The sequence below is a fragment of the Chiroxiphia lanceolata genome, chromosome 1, assembly GCF_009829145.1.
Source record: "Chiroxiphia lanceolata isolate bChiLan1 chromosome 1, bChiLan1.pri, whole genome shotgun sequence".
Taxonomy (NCBI): Eukaryota; Metazoa; Chordata; class Aves; order Passeriformes; family Pipridae; genus Chiroxiphia; species Chiroxiphia lanceolata.
The window spans coordinates 8571682-8591615 of NC_045637.1; the positions used below are offsets into that span (position 1 = coordinate 8571682).

Here is a 19934-nt window from a genome sequence, read left to right on the forward strand (position 1 = left end):
TTTAAACTAGGTTTGAAGGGGGAAGGGGTTGAAACCAGGCTCTCCAGTGATCAGCCTAAGGATGGAAAGCCTGAGTTAAGAATTAAATCAACAGCCCACCTGAAGTGCATGTACACTAATGCACGCAGTATGGGCAACAAAGAGGAGCTGGAAGCCATTGTGCAGCAGGAAGGCTATGATGTAGTCGCCATCACAGAAACGTGGTGGGATGACTCACATGACTGGAGTGTTGCCATGGATGGCTACAAGCTCTTCAGAAAAAACAGGCAGGGTAGGAGAGGTGGAGGGGTGGTTTTATATGTTAGAGAGTCTCTTGACTCTGTTGAACTTGAGATCAGCAATGATAAGGTTGAGTGCCTGTGGACCAGAATCAGGGGGAAGACCAACAAGGCCGACATCATCATAGGTGTCTGTTACAGACCGCCCTACCAGGATGACGAAGGGGATGAAATATTCTACAAGCAGCTGGTGGATGTCTCGAAATCGTCAGCCCTTGTCCTTGTGGGTGACTTTAACCTGCCGGATATCTGCTGGGAGCTCAATACTGCAGAGAAGAGGCAGTCTAGGAATTTCCTGGAGTGTATAGAGGACAGTTTCCTTCATCAACTGGTAAATGAACCTACCAGGAGTAAGGCCTCGCTAGACCTGCTGTTTACAAACAGAGAGGGGCTGATGGGAGATGTAGTGGTTGAAGGCCGCCTGGGAAATAGTGACCATGAAATAATAGAATTTTCAATACTCAGAGATTCAAGGAGAAACAACAATAAAACCTCTATGCTGGACTTCCGGAGGGCAAATTTTGACCTATTCAGAAGTCTAGTCCAGAGCATACCCTGGGAAACAACCCTTGAAAACAAGGGGGTCTAGGAGGGATGGATGTGCTTCAAGCAGGAAGTTTTGAGTGCACAGGAACAGGCCATACCGGTGTGCCGAAAGGCAAGCTGGCGGGGAAGACAACCAGCTTGGTTAAACAGGGAGATTCTGAAGGAAATCAGGGATAAAAAGAGAGTTTACGGACTGTGGAAGAAAGGGCTGGCTACTTACGAAGAATTCAGGAAGACAGTTAGATCATGCAGAAAGAAAATCAGGGATACAAAAGCGCAATTTGAAGTTAAATTAGCCACTTCTGTTAGGGATAACAAAAAGTCCTTCTATAAATACATTAATAACAAAAGGAGGGGCAAGGAAAACCTCCATTCTTTGAGGGACTTGGAGGGAAACACAGTTAATAGACATGAGGAGAACGCTGAGGTACTTAACACCTACTTTGCCTCAGTTTTTACCAGTAGGACAGGTGGCCCTCAAGGCAACTGGCCTCTGGAGCTGGTAGACAGAGATAGGAAACCAAATAGTCCCCTTGTATTCCAGGAGGAAATAGTGACTTATTGAGTCATCTGGATCCTCACAAGTCTATGGGACCAGACGGGATCCACCCTAGGGTAATGAGGGAGCTGGCAGAAGAGCTTACCAAGCCGCTCTCCATCATCTTCCAACAATCCTGGCTCACTGGGGAGGTCCCATATGACTGGAAGTTGGCAAATATCACCCTCAATCCATAAAAAAGGCTGCAAGGCTGATCCTGGTAACTACAGGCCTGTCAGCCTGACCTTGGTGCCTGGCAGAGTTATGGAGCAGATTATCCTGTGTGAAATCACACAGCAGCTACAGGATGGACAAGGGATCAGACCCAGCCAACATGGGTTTAGGAGGGGCAGATCCTGTTTGACCAACCTGATCTCCTTTTATGATCAGGTGACCCACCTGGTGGATGAGGGGAAGGCTGTGGATGTGGTCTATCTGGACTTCAGCAAAGCCTTTGACACTGTCTCCCATAGCATACTCCTGGAAAAGCTGGCAGCCCATGGCTTGGACAGGGGCACTCTGTGCTGGGTCAGGAACTGGCTGGAGGGCCGGGCCCAGAGAGTGGTGGTGAATGGGGCTGCATCCAGTTGGCAGCCGGTCACCAGTGGTGTTCCCCAGGGGTCAGTGCTGGGCCCAGTCCTGTTTAATATCTTTATCAATGGTTTAGATGACGGGATTGAGTCCATCACCAGCAAATTTGCAGATGACACCAAGTTGGGAGGGAGTGTTGACCTGCTGGAAGGCAGGAGGGCTTTGCAGAGGGATCTGGATAGACTGGAGAGATGGGCTGACTCCAATGGAATGAAGTTCAACAAGGCCAAGTGCCGGGTCCTGCACTTTGGCCACAACAACCCCCTGCAGCACTACAGGCTGAGGACAGAGTGGCTGGAGAGCAGCCAGGCGGAAAGAGACCTGGGGGTGCTGATCGACAGGAGGCTGAACATGAGCCAGCAGTGTGCCCAGGTGGCCAAGAAGGCCAATGGCATCCTGGCCTGCATCAGGAACAGTGTGGCCAGCAGGACCAGGGAAGTGATCCTTCCCCTGTACTCTGCATTGGTGAGGCCACACCTTGAGTATTGTGTTCAGCTCTGGGCCCCTCAGTTCAGGAAGGATATTGAGGTGCTGGAGCAGGTCCAGAGAAGAGCAACGAGGCTGGTGAAGGGACTTGAGCACAGGTTCTATGAGGAGAGGCTGAGGGAGCTGGGGTTGTTTAGTCTGGAGAAGAGAAGGCTTAGAGGTGACCTCATCACTCTCTTCAGCTACCTGAAGGGAGGTTATAGCCAGGTGGGGGTTGGTCTCTTCTCCCAGGCAACCAACAGTAGGACAAGGGGACATGGGTTCAAGCTCTACCAGGGGAGGTTTAGGTTAGATGTTAGGAAGAAATTCTTTACAGAGAGGGTTATCAGGCATTGGAACGGCCTACCCAGAGAGGTGGTGGATTCACCATCCCTGGAGGTTTTTAAAAAGAGATTGGACGTAACCCTTAGTGCCATGATATAGTAATTGGAGTTGGATCAGGGGTTGGACTTGATGATCTTGGAGGTCTTTTCCAACCCAATCTATTCTATGATTCTATGATTCTATGAAAAGGAAGAAATGTCAAAGGGTAGTTCTTAATGCCAAAGGTAGTAATGTCTAATTGGTTTTCTTTAGCCAGAGCAAACCCTTTCTGATAAACACCAAGTCTCTTGTTGGAAAGAGGATGGTGAAGGCCACTCAACTCAGCTGAGGAAAACTCCCCCTTATTTAAAGCCTTTCAATATTTCATTTCTCCACGTCTTACAGCTGTGTAGGGCTATGGCACTGCCTTTAGTTCACAGTTAAAACAGGTCTCTCTACTTTCTTCCTTGCCCATAGCTAACAACAAAAAGAATCAACATGAATTAAAAAGAAAATAATATCTCGTGCCAGGTCAGTAAAGCTACATCTGTAAGGGAACTTATTGTGTTTATCTGTATGTTTGGTGTCGGTCAGTAAAGGAACGAGCTCTATACAACTGTACATACAGGTGTGTGCGTGTGTGTTTAACAGGTGGGTAAGTCTGAGGAATTCAATATTCCTCCAGCAGGAATAAACAAACTCATGCAAGAGGCTATCAGATACCCATAAAAACAATTCTCTGATCTCCTGGTAGCCCCAAAAAACTTTCTGTTTAGACCATTGAACAAACGCTGGGCAGGTGAATAGCTGGTCACCATACACGTCCTTCTGGGGCCATCAGCAAGGACAGGGATCTCCATGGGCCACAGTGCATGGCACTGTGCAAAATTCTGCACAGTGGCAAGCAGGTGACAAAGAAGGATACACAAGGACCCATCTGAGTAGATAAACTGAGACTACATAAATGCATTACACATTGACTGTGGTGAATTAACCTGAACCTCTCAGAATCACAGAATCACAGAATGGGTAAGGTTGGAAGGCATTGCAATGGGTCATCTGGTTCAACCTCCCTGCTCCAGCAAGGTCATCCCAGAGTATGTGGCATAGGGTTGTGTCCAGACAGTTCTTGAATATCTCCAGTGAGGGAGACTCCACAACCTCTCTGGGGAACTTGTTTCAGTGTGTGCTCAGTCACACACACATTAAAGTTCTTCCTCATGTTCAGGTGGAATTTCCTGTACATTCATTTCTTCCTATTGCCTCTTGTCCTATTGCTTGGAACAACCAAGAAGAGCCTGGTCCATCTCCTTGGTACCCTCCCTTCAGATACTTGTGTACAGCGATGAGGTCCTCTCTTACTTGTCTCTTCTTGAGGCTGAACAGGCCCAGTTACCTCAGCCTTTCCTCATAAGAGGGGTGCTTCAAACCTTTAATCATCTTTGTTGCCCTCCTCTGGACCTGCTCCAGGAGCTCCATATCTCTCTTGTTCCGAGGAGCCCAGAGCTGGACACAACACTCCAGATATGGCCTCACTAGGGTGGAGTAGAAGGTCAGGATCACTTCCCTAAACCTGCTGGCAATGGTCTTTCTAATGTACCCGAGGATGTTATTGGTCTTCTTGGCCCCCAGGACACACATGAGCATGTCTGCTCATGGACAGCCTGTTGTCCACCAGGATCCCCAAGTCCTTCTCTGCAGAGCTTCTTTCTAGCATGTCAATCCCCAGCCTGTACTGGTGCCTGCAGTTATTCCTCCCCAGGTGCAGAACCCTGCATTTGCCTCCTTAGTCTGAAACACAGACACCACCGAGAACTGTAAAATCAAAGCTGGGCTGCCACCAAATCAGGATGTGCGTGAAACTGCTGCCACCCTTGGAAAAGGAGTTGCTTTAGATCCTAACTGAAAATCCAATTGGGATTTCTTCCCTTTTGTTTTATCCTGTGCAAGTTCCAGATAATCCCTGCTGGCTTAACCTTTGCACAATAGATAGCTTCTGAAATGAAGGCTTTCTTTGTGAGTTCTTGGTGTGAGAAACAGATTTTAATCTAGATATTGCAATTGGAGCCTTTTCTGTTTGGAGGAGCAGCAAGTCCCAATTCTCTTTCCAACTGTAGCAGGGATATAGAGCTATCTCCCTGCCTTCATAATGACATCTGTGAGCCAGAGAGCCAAATTCTTTCTTCTTCCTGTTTGGCTTGATGAACTTTCATTATTTTTGCAAAATGTGTTAACCCCATCAGGAGAAATTGCAAGCAAAGAATTGTGCAATTGGTACATAACCACCCTGTAGGCAGTGGTTGAGATTTTTTCCTGGTAAGCAGAAGAACTGTACTCAAACACAACAGAGTGAGTATCGTATCTGACACTGTCCCTAGTTGCCTGCATCCTCTGTGGGTTCCAGAATGTGAGGTAGTATCAGAGAAAACTCTCAGTGACCATAGGTATTCATCTCAGAGAGAACTCACAGTCAAAAACCTTACGTGGAAATAAACATAAAATCTATTTTAGAGCTTGTCTCTCTTGGCTTCTTCTCTTGGCTAGCTTTAATATTTACCAGTCATCATGTTGACTTCTCGTAAACCCAGGTCTTAGGCACTTACTTGTCCATGTGCACTGGACTGAGAGCCTGAGTGGCAAATGCAGGGCTGGGTAGCTGTGTCAATCAGCAACTGAGTCCTGCTGTGAATGCAGCTCACAGATTCCACACCAACCAGAGCTTCCTACAGATATGTTTCCCTTGGTAAAACATTCCACCAAATACTCCTGAAGGGACATACCTATTCAAAACAAAACACCCCCCCCCCCATCACCTCCATTTATCAAACGAACTTACAGATAAACTCAATATTCTGAAATATATTAAAAAAAGAATCCACTTCCTTTGCAAATGGCAGGAAGTCCCTAATGCAAGACCAAATAAATGACTCACCCCGCATCTATGCTTTTGCTGAAGCAGACAAACCTGCCAAAAGCAGTTTCCAAACTGGAAATAAGTACTTAAGTGGGAATATGAATAATACCAGGCAGTTCTCTGACAAAGGCATGTGAATCTTCAGTTTGTGGTGTTATTTATTTATATTTTTAATTGAGGTCAGTGCCCTTGGTTCAAAGCTGCATTGAATAATTTTTGGAAGGACAACCAATCTGTATGGCTACATGTCAGCATCATCAACGGATCCAAAGACAACAACAAAAGGCTATAGCAGAATAAAATTCCCAGTAGATGGGGTGTGATATTTGATGGGTCACACAGGGAATTCTTTTAACATGAACCAGCAAACATCAAGTATATTTTTCATAAAACATGTAGCTTAATCCAAAATTATCCCTTCTGTATTGTTAGCAAGAACAAGGGAACACCCAGTTTCTTTTGCAGTGACTAATAATATTACCACTGCTTAAATGTAAACAGAGTGCAGAGATCTTTCTAAACAAATGCACAATATTTTTTGCAAAATATAACACTGTGCTCCTTCTTTATTTAACTCTTTTTCCTTCTTTGCTGCTGCAGCACAACCACTGAAATTTGCTGTGCTAATGTTGGCATAGCAAGAAATATAATGTCAAGGGAAAGAGGAATAGTCTTATAATTAAAATCTGTTTCCATAGCATTGAAATAGATGGAATTGCTACCTTTCGGTGGACTTTGGATCAGGTCTCTTGTCTGGTGGTTCTTCATTTTCACCATCCTTTTTCCCCTGGAGCCTTGCAAGCATTGATTAGTTAATGGCTTTAAAGTGCTATTTAAATGCTGAAATATTGTTACTGCCAGATACTGGAACACAGAGGCAGGTTTCAGCTCAGCACATATGATTAGTCTTTCACTAACACGGAAGTATGGCCTTTCATTCTTTGTGCATATGTGTCTTTGGATGTGTGGATACTTGCAACAACCCAGTTTAGTAAAACAAAATAAAACAGTAAATCAAGGACTTATTTACTTTACCCTTAAAGAACTTGGAGACATGAGCTGTAATCTCAAGTGAAAGTCATCAACAGCACTGGAGAGGTTTCGGGTTCATTTGCACAGCTCGTTTTCTGGTACAGGAATGGAGATCCATGTTGGGGCAGCCACCCCTCTAGAGATGCTCTTCTGGAAAGGACAAGTGCATGCCAGCTGCGTAGAGTTGGTTTATTCAACGAAATAATATTTACAGTAGAAGTACTACTTGAGATTTCAGTGGGTCCACGTGGGTGGCAGCTTGTATTGTCTCCCGAGCACAGCAGTTCCTAAAGTACACACGTCTGTGCACGTACGGATACTGGCACAGGAGCCACTCCAGTGCTGCGGGAATGTGGTGTGAGCAGTCCTGCAGCCCAACATGGGCTGAAAACTCACTGAGGCTCTGGCTGTTGCATTGTCAGCAGTGACATTCTGGCAAATTGAGACTTGACATTCCTGTTTTCCCAACCTGTCTTCTGAGCGGACTTTTTCAAGCAGAGAGGAGTGATGTTCCCCAAGCTTTCACCCATGCTCCTTTTTGGCACACACCAGAATTTGAATCTCTGAGTATAAACTTTAGCAATTACATCTTCACATAGTAAAATACTTTCTAACTTGGACTTTCAGAATTAATTCATTTTCTTTTGCAATCCACAATCACCCTCAAAAGACAATGTAAATTACTGTGTTATTCTCAGCCATAACTAGCAAAATAGCTGGGAAGAGTGCATGAACTAGCAAAGGCTCTGTTTGGGTGCACAGATTACCAGGCTTTTCAAGCAACTACTTCTTGGGGCTTCTACCTGCCGGCCTCCAACATTTTAGAAGGTCCAACACCACATGTGATCTAAACAGCAAGCAAACTGCAAAGGTCAGAGCAGAAGAAAACACTTCATTCCAGTTCTCCAGTCCATTCCAGACTCAGTACTTGTTTTTTACTGCTGAAGTCTGCATCTAGTGCACAGAGAACAGTTCATTCCATCTGAATCTCTGGAACTTTCAGCCCCTTCCCCAAAAAGCAGCCAAGCACAGCAGATTGAAAAACTACTTGAGGATGGGCCAAATCACACAACTCAGACACTGACCCAGGTCTGTTTTCTGAAGGACTGAATGTTTTTGAGCTAGGATTTTGTTTCATGATCAGATAAAGGAAGGATTAATCTGTTGGAAAATTAATCAAGCCCATCTTCTCATTCTAGCATTTACACTTTTTCCATAACTTTGGTACACTAAGCTAGGCAGATCTTCCATAACAAACACAGCGTGCCAGCGATTTGATGACATAATTTTGAAGATATGACTTCAAAATAGGCTCGGTTGCAAATTAAATTATTTGTGATGGTTTCATTTGTTTCCTGGCATCACACTTTAAGATGATTATGAAAAAGATTAGGCATTTTATGATTCAAAAAACAAAGAAAGCACACACAGAGCAGTGCTGTCTTAGAATGAAAAATGCTTCTCCTCCGTTGTTCAGAAATACTTTTCATCCTTGCAAACATCAACTAAGAAAACAAGATAAGAAATTTCCTTTATTCTACACTTGGTAATACTTTGGAATTATTGCTGAACAACATGATCTCCCATCATTTTGTGGTGAAAAAGGAACCAGAATTCCAGGGTTTTTTTTTCCTGAAGGCAGCAGTTTCTGACTCAAGTGCAGAAGTTGACTTAGGAGGGGAGAAGCTAATATGCATTTCAACAGCAGCAAGCTTTTGTAGATCAACTTAATAAGCTTATTGTATAGCCAAGAAAACAGGACGCAGAGAGTTAAACAGAGTTTCAGAGTTTGAGCAATTTCTGATTTCCTTTTCAGGCCACCTAATGAGGGAGAACGACAACATGCTGTGATTTCATCAGTTTGGGTCACAGTAACCTACCATAAAAGTGAGGTTGTTAAGTGAAATCACACTCTTGCGGGAAGTGTTGCTTTACAGAGAAGTCGCAGAAAAAGCAGCTCAGGCCGTCACAGTTTAACCCACCCCTTGGTGGGTGGCTACACTTAGAACTGTGTATACACAGATACTCTTTGCTCAGCAGGCGAGGGCCTCTTTTTGGAATAAACGAATAGCTGCGCTTCTTGCCAATGAGCTGTTCACTGGGAAACTCACACAGCACTTGCAGCACCCCCTGCACCCTCTGAACTTTACCAGAAATGTGCAAAGGCATTATTTTCCTCTTTCAAATACAGCTCCTTCCTAGTGGTCACTTTGATATATGAGAATAAGATTTTGCAACTAAGGATCTGGCAAACAGACTTTATATCTATATAGAAGTATGTAGGTCTGCAGGACTTTGGCCACCTGTTGCACGACCCCACTGTCGCCGTCCCCGGCTCAGCCTTTCCCAAGGCTCCTGTTCTTTGGGTCTTTGGGCAAGCCCTTGCACACAGTCCTCTCTCCTCACTAAAGTGTGAGAAGCCCCTGCTAACGGGATCCGGGAAGCAGGACGGGTGACGGGTCTCCGCTGCTCACTGTTCCCAGATCTGCCCGGGAATGGGATGTCAGCGCTGAACTCTCTCCAGTCGGGCTGCGCAGCCAGGAAGGAGGGAAGAGCTGGGCTTGTGGCTGGGCGCCGAGGTTCCCGGCTGACATCCAGGGATCCCGTGCGCACCGGGCACACGGGGTGTAGCCGCCGCCGCAGTCGCCCGCGGCCAGCGGGGCAACCCCGGGGCCGGGCGGGCGGAGCCCCGGGAAGGGCGGTGGCGGCGGCGGCGGCACCGCCCGGCAGGCGGAGCCCGGGCTATAAATCCGCCCCGCGGGCCCGGGCGGTGTCGGAGCGCAGTGGCGGCAAGCAGGCGGAGTAGGGACAGCAGGAGCGTGGCAGGTAAGGAAGGTCCCTCCATCCATCTTTGTCTCTATCCATCCTTCCATCCGTTCTCCCGACCCGCGGACCTCGCGGTCCCCTCGAGCGCGCATCACCGTCCTCCTTATAACTAAATCCCTTTCCCGCTCCTTCGAGCAGGGCTCTGCCATCTGCAGGGGGGATGGATGGCTCTCAGCGGAGTGGTGGCTTGGAGGGGACCCCGGCCTTTCCTGGGAACGGGGGTGGCTGCGGGATGCTGCTGTCCAGGCTCCCGGGCAGCAGCGCGATGGACTGGAAAACAGCTCTGTAGCCCAGATACATACTTTCCCTACGGAAGTTGACCACTGATGATTGTTGCCTGCGTCTCTCTGCTCTCGCAGCTCTGTGCTGGGTTTGGAGTACGGGACAGCCTTGACTGGTGGTGTCCGGTCAGTTGCTTCAGTGGGGTTGTTGTCACTGTATGTGGCGACAGGCACAGTTTTGCCGCCCGTGCTTCCGGGCGCCCCTCAGTTCAGAGCACTTCAGCGTAGTGTTTGCAGGGAGGCACAGCCACGCACTGGGGCTGATGAAATAAGGGATTTCACTTCTGCTAGGGAGAATGTTTTGGCTAATGCTTTTTGTCATGCTATGGTTTTCCTATGAAGCACAAGCTGCCATTACTCACTGTTTAACCCAGCCTTTTATAAAGATCACAGCGCCCGATTTGGCATCCCATCCCCAGAACAGGACTTCAGAGAGAACTATTTACCAGATGTGTTATTTTGATGATTTTTTTTTTCTCCTGTTTAAATAGGAACTGTATTCTGAATGTAGCAAATGCAGTTGTAGTGACATGGAAGAGTTCAAAGACTACCTGAAGCTTTCTGCCCACATTCTCTGTATGGTGTTTTGACTTCCTCTGGCTTTCTATCAAATTTTTTTCTGTGTGTCCAAGTGTGTCAAAGATACATAGCTGCTGAAAAACTCACTGTTGAGAGCAAGCAATGGAAATAACCTGTAAACGGGAGCTAGTAACTGTTTCAGGTAAATATCTGAGAAGCCTGTCTTGCTGTTTTTAGTCTTGGCTCTCACAGGCATGATTTAGGTAAAAAATTCAGCCAGTGGCATTATGCATTTTGAACTTGACTCTGGAAACATGTTTGGTGGTTTTCTGGTTTTGTTTCGGTTTGGTTTTTTTTAAATTTTGTGCTCTTTTACCCAGAGTCTAATGTAGTTAGACATGGAAGGGCTGTGTTTTTATCACAAGTATTTGAGTAAACAGCAGCCAACTAGTGCTGTGCGATGCCCTGCACACAGCAAGAATTTAATGACTGTGGATGAAATAGTAAAACTCAGAAGTAGATGCAGCAAAAATAGTGTTCCTTAAAGGCTTATGCAGTTCCCAAGGTATTAATGAGTCCTATGTTCTTGGAAAAAAAAAATCATAAATGTGTTTAGGGGGAACTGTTGTGTGTTTTGACATGGAAAACACAGTGCAGTGAAAACAGGTTTTAGTGTAGTAATGAGACCCCTTAGGGTGTCTGTGGTTTCTATATCTAGTTGTTCAGTATAAACTGAACAGATGCCATGGTATAATGGTTTGGGAACCTGGAGGCCTCAACTTCTGCATCTGAGCTCCTTGTGTAGCAGACACCTGAATGGGCAGGACTTCAACTTTGAAAACTTTTAACCAGAATTTCTACAGTTAGTGAACTGAGAGATTGTAAAAAGGTTTGAGTTGGAAGGGACCTTAAAGATTATATATTTCCAACACTCTTGCCATAGTCAGGGACATCTTTCACTGGACCAGGTTCCTCAAAGCCCTATCTAGCCTGGCCTTGAACACTTCCAGGATGAGATATTCACAGCTTCTCTGGGCATCCTGTTTCAGTGCCTCACCACCTTCACAATGAAGAATTTCTTCCTAATATATAACTTTAATTGACCTTCTTTCAGTTTAAAGCCATTCTGCCTTGTCCTGTCACTATGTGCCCTTGTAAAAATATGAACTCATCCCTTGAAAATGGGCACTCTACAAATTGTCTGAACCTTGAACCAGGCTGGGGCAGAGGGTCTAGAAGGTCTTGACTAGCTCTGATTTTCATCTGTTTTCCTTAGAAAGAAGGGTTTGTGTACTTATTTTCTATGTTCATTGGCCTCTTCACCAAGGTGACAGCAAGATAGAGATGTTAAGGCATCAGGTGTCCATGGAATTAGGCAACAGCCAAAGAAGTGTTACCTGCTGCTGAGAGAGGGCAGCCACATGCACTGCCTGTGTTTGGGAACCAGTGCCACCAGAAAACAAGCTCTCAAGCTCTTCAGTTTTGGCCCTGCACAATGGCTTTCTTATTTTTTGCCAAAACAAAAAGGAACACTAAAACTGTGACAGGTCATCTGAGTAGATTGTATGAATGCTCAGTGAAACAAGGAAGATTCTGCAATTGTCTTTACTCCTGTGGGAGGCACTCTGCTCTTCAAATTCCTTTTTGCACTATGACAGTTACATGGGGAGATTACAGCGCACCTTTTGGAACATTTTGGCATGGAATCCTGGTCCCTAGAAGTAGTTATAAGGCAATTAAGTAATTTTCACTTGTAGTTCAGGTGGGATTAGCAGTGAACTGCTGTGAGAAAAATTCTTTGATTCAGGTTTTTAAACCTAAGTGATTAATTTACTTGACTGAAGTGCAACATACGTCTTCTCATGAGCGGCTTAAGGGATTTTGGCAAACTTCTAACTTCCCACAGAAAATACTGTTTTTTCACTCAACCTCATGAGAGCCCAAAACATAGACGATATATGTAATGAGACATTTCCTGCTTTTATTGTCTCAAAATAGACAAAGAATGAAAGAAAAGATAAAGAAGGGATGAAACCGGCTTGAAGTTCTTCAGAATGAAGACAAGTAGAAACTGTGAAACTCAAAAATAACACAAATTCTAATTGTGTTGGATCAGCAGTGTTTACATCATGTGTACAGCTGGAAGCTTAAGGCAGCAAAAGCCTGTTTGCTGTCAGGGAGAGCATTGCCTAGGAAAGCAATGGCCTGAATTGGTTCAGTCACAGCAGTATGCAGCAAGACTACTTGCTCTGGTTTGATCACCTGAAAGGGAAACCTTCTAAAAACCAGGAGATGCAAATTCTTGGTATTGAAAAGGATGAAATGCTGGTTCTGAAGTATGAATTCCAGCTGTCTTTTTACATCTAACTTTCATGTTGAGTCACAGCACCTGGAAATCTCAGGCAGAAGTATAGAAGAGCCTACTTTGTCCTGTCACTGTTTTGCTAAATAAATGACATTGCATGTAGACTGTCCCTGGCTTCAGCTTTAGGTGGGAATTTGAATGTTTACCCTAATGCATGATGGTGATGGCCCTGCAGTCTTCTCAGTGAAGAATGTCCCTGGACTGCTGGGGAGTGGTCTCTAGCTGTCAGCAGGTCACTGTAAAATCATAGAAAGGCTTGGGTTAAAAGGGACCTTAAAGATCATCTAGTTCTAACCCCTCTGCCGTGGGCAGGGATGCCAGCCACTAGGTCATGTTGCTCAGGTCCAGGAGCAGCATCTACCCCTCTGCCCTCTATCAAAAGCTCTGTCCCAAAAGTTGCAAGCAAATTAGGCACTGCTGCTGAAAAGTCGAGGGAAATATTCTGCAACTGTTTCAAAGACTGGCAGTTAAGGAAATCCCATTTTAAGGGTTGGTGGTGTGTGTTGCTATGGATGACTAAAATCTGGGTTAGACCTCTTGGAAATCAATGGCTGTGAATGTAATGGCTATTGAACTGGGTGTTTCTCTCAAATGGAGGCAGCTTTTTTTTCCTATCCAGAGCCCTGGGTGACTTCAATGAGGGACAGTCAGTGGGAGGTAATCCCTACTGTTAATTTCCTTTGGCTATGGAGTTGGAGCTGTAAGGAAGCATTCAGAGCTTCTCCTGAATATGTGTTCATGTATCATTGAAGTGTTATTATGACAAAATTTAACTCAGTACTGAGCATCCATGTGAATCAGTCACGTGAACCATTATCTGGCATTTAATCCAGCACAGCAAGTGTGGAGTAGAGAAAAAAGTAAAACCTGAAATTATTGAATTATCAAACTTGAATGTGTGAGCTCCTATGTTGGATGATGAGGGAAATGAGTTTTTACTTTTAGCTAAGGTCTGCTGCAGGTTTAGGCCTGTTTTATTTCCCAGTTGGCATGAGTGTTGCCTTTGGATAATGCTTAGCAGTTTGTTAGAGGGGCGTTCTCCATGCAGAGGTGCACTGTGGTGAGCTTGCTGATGCACAGCTGGGTTGCCTATGCTGATGAATTTTTCCACAGCTGTATCTGTTTGTACTAAGCAGGATGTATGTCAGTTTTGCTGCTCTTATTTTGTGTGGCTGATCACATTTCCTATGTTTCTTTTGGGTTTGGGGCTACTTCCTTTCAGTTAGTTGTCAAAATTTTAATACATCTTTTTTATCTGTCAAGGTTTTTTCTCTTAGTAGCTGGAAGTTGGTCAATGCAGTCTTCCTCTTCAAGCCTTGTTTTTAAAACTGGGTATTCACTACTCTTCCAAGCCTTTAACTGACTACTTCCTGTCTGACCTAACTATAGCTTCAAAAGTGTGGCTCTTTTAGCTTATTTTCTACCATGGATGTGTAAGGCCAGTCTGCTAGTACTGTATGGATGATGTAGAAATTAGTGGAAAGAGAACCTTAGGACTTAGTACAGCATGAAAACCTAACTCATAAATCTTGCCATGTACTTTCAACCCTCCCTTGGGTTTGGTTGTTTGTGTGGTTGTCAGTCCTTACTGTTTCACTGCTCTTAGGACTTGACTTTCTAAAAAAATTCTGAATTTTAGGAAGAACAAAAGTAATAAAGATCCAAAACTGTAATGGCCCAATGAAGACCCTGAAAGTGGAGGCACTGGTATTGAAAGCAAAAAAATGTTATGTTTACTGGTAGGCATAAGGTATAATGGAAAATAATAAGCAAAGTAGGATGCAACTTTTGAAGGAACTTTTATTTCTGTACACAGTAAACAGACATCCAGATGGGAAGTGCACTGTTAAAGGAAGGAAGGATTGCTCTTGCTGTGGCATTTTGGATTACTTCCTTCAGGAAGCTTGTGTGCACCTTGACAAACTAATGATGTCATTCTCCTGCTGCCATAGTTCTACAGTGCTCTAAACGTACTTTTCATGAACTGTATGTAACATATCCCTGCTAAATTTGTCCAAGGATACAAATACATCTTAAAAGTTGTGGCATACTGGCTTATGGGACTAGTCTATGCAGCAGAAACACTGCAGTTTTATGATGACCCTATAGATTATGACAAATTCAAAGTACTGTTCTCTTTTCCAGATGACTCAGTTTAAGAACATGACATCTTTTTTTCCCATATGAAACACTGAATTTTATGAAGTTGTATATAAAAGCTTATATGAAAGCTTGGACATGTAGAACTCCAACCCCGACTGTAAACATAGTCTGAAAAGTGATAACGAAGTTCTCTGCCTGATGTAATAGACACTAATTTGGAGTGTAGGTGAGTAAGGCTTTGACAAAAGTAAACTGAGGATGGTGAATTGGTTTTTTGCCCACTTTGAAGGATTTTGAAAGGGTTTATTTTGAGAGGCAAGGAGTATTTTGGCGCTGGATGGTGCTGACTTAGGCACTCCCTCACCAGTCCCACCTGTTGTGATACAGGCTGTGTGCTCAGCCCTCGGGAGATCATATTGTATCTTGAGGTGCTGAGGCAATGGAAGACTGTTACACAAATCTAGTCTCAAGTAATTCAGCATGTGAAAATGCTTAAATTTGGGTAATTTTATAAAGGATCTTTCCTGGGAAGAATGGAAGATGTGTCCTTAATGCAATGACCATCTGTGCAAAGTTTAAGCTCTAGAAGGCTAAAATTCATCTAGAAAAAGGGAATGGTGGCTCACAGGAACAGAATATTTATAAATTATACTTTTCCCCTCAACAAACAAACAAACCCTCATACACTCATCGTGGAAAACTTCAGCCCAGACATTTTGGCAGGGGTTAGAAAGAAAACTTGTAACAGCAATGAGCAAGCATTTTTAAAAGGTAGTAAAACAAGTCTTATATGTACTCAGAAGCTGTAACCCATCTTGCATGACCTCATGAATAAATGTAAATTAAGAAACATCATCAACATTAGCTGCAGTGTTTTGTAATTTAAGTCCTCATCTCTACAAGGCCATGTGAAAATGCAAAACATACAAAAAGAACCCACTATATACTTGTGAGGGTGCAACCTAGAGAGCCAGACAGCATTCCTTATCTCTGAGGATACTGTGGGCCTGTCCCTTCTGGAATAATCTTGGTATGTTTTTCCTCTAACTTTGACAGAACCACCCACTTGTTGGAGCGGTTGCAGCTGGGCAGCAGCTATGAACTATTAAAGCATGGCAGATTGAGAATAGGAGGGGGCAGGGAGCATGTCCTGACACTGGTGAGCTGCAGGAACAATAGCTTGTTTCTTGTCTGTTTAGACTGCAATCTTTGTGACAGAAGCTGTCTCTTCCACGTTATGAAATGCCTAATCCATCTTTGCAGTATATGCTGTTTAATCTGCCTGCAAAGCCCAGCCTAGCACTCAGGTGCACAGCAGGTGCCAGGTCCTGTACCAGTGCGGCGCCTTTAATCTTTGCCTCAGACCTTTGTGCACAGTCAGCTGGAGGAGGAGTGGGACGGATGTAGAGGAGGGTGTTGGGAGGATGCTGGGGCAGTGGAAGGAGACAGGCTGGCTGGAGAGGTGTGTAAGGAAATGAAGCCTGGGAAAACAGCTGATTGCTCTTCACCCTTTCCACCCTGCAGTGCTGCCACCCACAGCCTGGAGCCCTTTAAAGCTAAAGGACAATATTGGCACCCTTGCCAGTGGGCATAATGTGTTTGCAAATAGATTTAGGCTGCTGCTCAGATGCAGGATTTCTTAGGAAAGTCCTGGGTTTCCCTACCTCTTTTCTGAACCTTTGCCCTCTGCAAGGACAGTTTGCCACCAGTGCATGGTGGTTGCTTGAGGAGGGAGATTGGGCTAATGGCACTCATCATAGCCAGGGAGGCCTGGGAATCACAATGATTTTTCATAGAATCCTGGTGTAGTTTGGGTTGGAAGGGACCTTAAAGATCATCTAACCCCCAAGCCAAGGGCAGGGACACCTTCCATTAGACCAGATTGCTCAAAGAGCCATCCATCCTGGCATTGAACATTTTTAGTCTCTTTAAAGGAATTTACCATTATTAGAGGTACATCTGTGACAAGTAGTTGTGTGGCCAGGAGCATTTTCAAGTTGTAAATGCTAAAGAAAACTGAATTTTAGAAAAGTTTGTTAGGGTTTGTAATCTGTCCCTCATAGAATTGTGATATTATAGCATAGGTAGTATTAGGGGTTGCTACAATAGGAAAAAGCCCTAAGACATTGCAAGGCTTTCCATTTCCCTGTCAGTATATTGGCAGGGGGTACACAACAGGGGTGTCCATCATGGGGCAATGGGGACAGGAGGCGTGTCCTTTGGCTAGCACACCAACCCTTCCCACAACCACTTTCTGCTCCTGTGGAGCATGGGAGGACCTCAAGCTTTCTAAGGAACACACTTCGCTGCATCCCACAGTAGGAGGATTGTGCAAGCTGCATTGCAACAGTTTTCTTGCTCAACATCTGCAGGACAGACAGAACAGCTGCTTCCAGCTCCCTGTGTTTTGATGCTACTCTTAGTGTGCAGCTGCCAGTGCAGTTTGTGGGTGTGGAGAGTGACCAGCCCCTGGTCTGGAGGAACTGGCAGTTTCAAGGCTATGTTTGATCCCACAGTAATCACAGCTGAGCAGTTCTGCGTCCATCAGGCACTGGAACCAGTTGCATGAGTGAAAACCAGCCAGAAGAGAAGGGCTGGAGTCAAACCTGGAGATCTCTCTAACTGCAGGAGTGTGCCACAGCCAGCAGCAAGTGGGGCTCGGGGAGACACTGTGGCCCCCCATCTGTGCCTTGCTGGTGGGACAGCTGCTGGCTCTGTCCCTGCAGCTGTCTCCATGTGGCTTCACCCAGCTGTTATTTGGCACAGGGCTAGAGTTCTTGGTTGAAATGTTTTGGTTTCCTAATCAGATTGATTAGCACATAGCATAAGTCTGAACTTAAAAATGGCTAAAACTTTAAGGCCTTCTTGTTTTTTTGGCTTTGAAAAAAATCACTGTTATGCTACATTATGCTACTAACAACCCATGTTTTGTTTTGGTTTTTTTCTTGGATTCCAGCTTTTATTTTCAACTAGAGCCTTCACAAAAGCATGCTGGTGGAGTAGTTCAAAGGGGGGGGTTAAAAGAAAATAAAAGCACATTGATTAGAAAAAAATAATGAAATTGAGTATCAGCAGTGTGCTGTACTTGAAGAGGGCTGGGTGATGGTGGCTCACAGGACATCTGTGAACTGGAGACCACCAGGCAGTGTAGCTGTTTCTGTTACCTTATATTATTTGATTTAATGCTTTGGCTTCTGACATTTTTCTCATTTGAAACTTCAGGTTATTTAAGGGTTCTGTTTCCAAGCTTTGTTTGTTATCTTTTGTTCTCAGTTTATTAACTTTTAGTTGCAAATGGAGATAATGTGTAACTGGAGGCTAAGGAAACCAGGAGAGTCCCAGGTAGTTGAGTGCCTTCAACTTTTGACACTTCCTGCTCAAACTGTTTAGTCAGATGCTACTTAACTGTCAGAAGTCATCTGCCTTTTTTTTAAAGGAACTGCTATAAAACCTCTTTCATGATTTATTGTGTGGAACAGTGTCAGAGAAAATCAGTAACTGTACACAAAGAACCTCGTGATAGCAGCGCCTGTAACAAAGAGTAGTTTAAACAGGGCAGAGTGTGGGCAGATACTTATGCATGAATTGTTTTGAATGCTTGCAAAGGAATAATTTTCAAATGATTCACAAACAGGAAGATTAAATTTGTCAAATTTATTGTAGAATATCTGAAATGTAAACTACACCTAAGGAGAGATGCATTGTGGACCATAACCATACATGGGTGCTATGAATTGTCTTGTATTGGTGTCCACTTGTCTCTGTTTAGTCTCTGCTTAATGAAGACAAGGTTTTGTTTCAAGCTGCCCTCTAGTTTGCAGTAACCATTTTTTGTGCTAGGGCCAGTTAGACAAATTTACAGCATTTAGTGTTAATGACTGGAAGAGGTCTAATTGGCCGTGTATAAGCCTCAAAGGCTGTTTGAGTGTCACAGTAACTTTCCTTGCTTCATCTTCAGAGGCCCGAGCTGCTTTGTTGTTTTTCTGACCTGGAACTGATGCAGATATCTGCTAATCAACATTTGCAGTGCTTTGGAGACACCTTGGCTCTCTTCATCCTTGTTTCATTCTTGCTTTAGTTGTGTTGTGAGCTGCTAGAGGTGTGCAAAACCTCTGTCACCCCTGTCCTTCCAACCTGCCTTGATGCCAGAGTGTGAAGACATCTGTAGCTTTTAAGGAATAAAGTGCAGAGTGGTGCGATGGGCTTGGAAACACCTCCCACCTGTGACCCTGGAGCCCAAGTTCTGTGTGGTCCCTCTCTCTCCAAAGAGAGCAACACCAGAGCTCAGAGCTGTGACCCTCAGTGCCCACAACTGTTTTCCTCTTTGCCATTAGATGCTCATGAGTATTTAATCCCACATGTAAAGTGATTGCTGTCCCTCCTGCTCGCTCAGCCTGCAAAGATGAAAATGCCGTCAGGCTGCTCTGATGACATTACCCTTCTATGCATCAGTACTGAAAAGGATAATAATCTCCTTTTACCGGTATTTAAAGAAGCAGTTTTGAGGAAATTGCCGCCTTTATGAAACACTCGGGCAGGAATCTTTCCCTGTTCTTTGTTTTATGTGATAGCACATAAATAAAAAACAACTGGATAAGAGGGCAGAGGTAAATCCTGCAGTGCTGACAGCAGTGCCCCCAAACCTTTATGGGCGTGAGGCCATAGCCCTTGATGACATGCACCCCGTGGCACAAACTTGGACAACCCCTACATGTGTCTTGAGAAATATGAAGTTTGAAATGAGGGATCTTTGGATTTGTTTTGCTCCTGTGCTTGAAATTAATTTGGTCACATATATGCATATTACCTAATATTTGGTATTTGATTGCAAGACTGCTTGTGCCTGAGGGTGGATGGTCTCATAGGTGGCTTCTTGGCTCCTCTGATATCTGTTGTGCAAAGCCAGGCTGCACATCCATCCTGTACCTCCTGCTACCAAAACAAGGCTCCAGCAATGACTGGCCCTCCAGCAATGATGTGGAGGGACAGAGGATGTATTCTGAACCTTCAATATCAAAATAATCAGACTCCTGATACAGACTTATGAGCTTCTAGCCTTGTTTATAGCAGTTGCTGCAGTGGTTTTGGAGCAGTGGGCTTTGGTTGGAATGGGTAGGTACAGAATTAAATTAGTAAACACTAATTTAATTGT

The 19934-nt window shown here is 44.5% G+C and overlaps 1 protein-coding gene across 1 annotated transcript in view; it reads left to right on the plus strand.

The window, feature by feature from the left end:
- The first annotated feature begins 9457 nt into the window (after positions 1-9457).
- NDRG1 (N-myc downstream regulated 1) overlaps positions 9458-19934 on the plus strand; it is a 40505-nt gene continuing 30028 nt past the window's right edge. The window contains exon 1 of the mRNA XM_032686130.1: positions 9458-9514. The gene's annotated coding sequence lies outside the window, so the exon portion shown is untranslated. The remainder of the gene's footprint in view (positions 9515-19934) is intronic.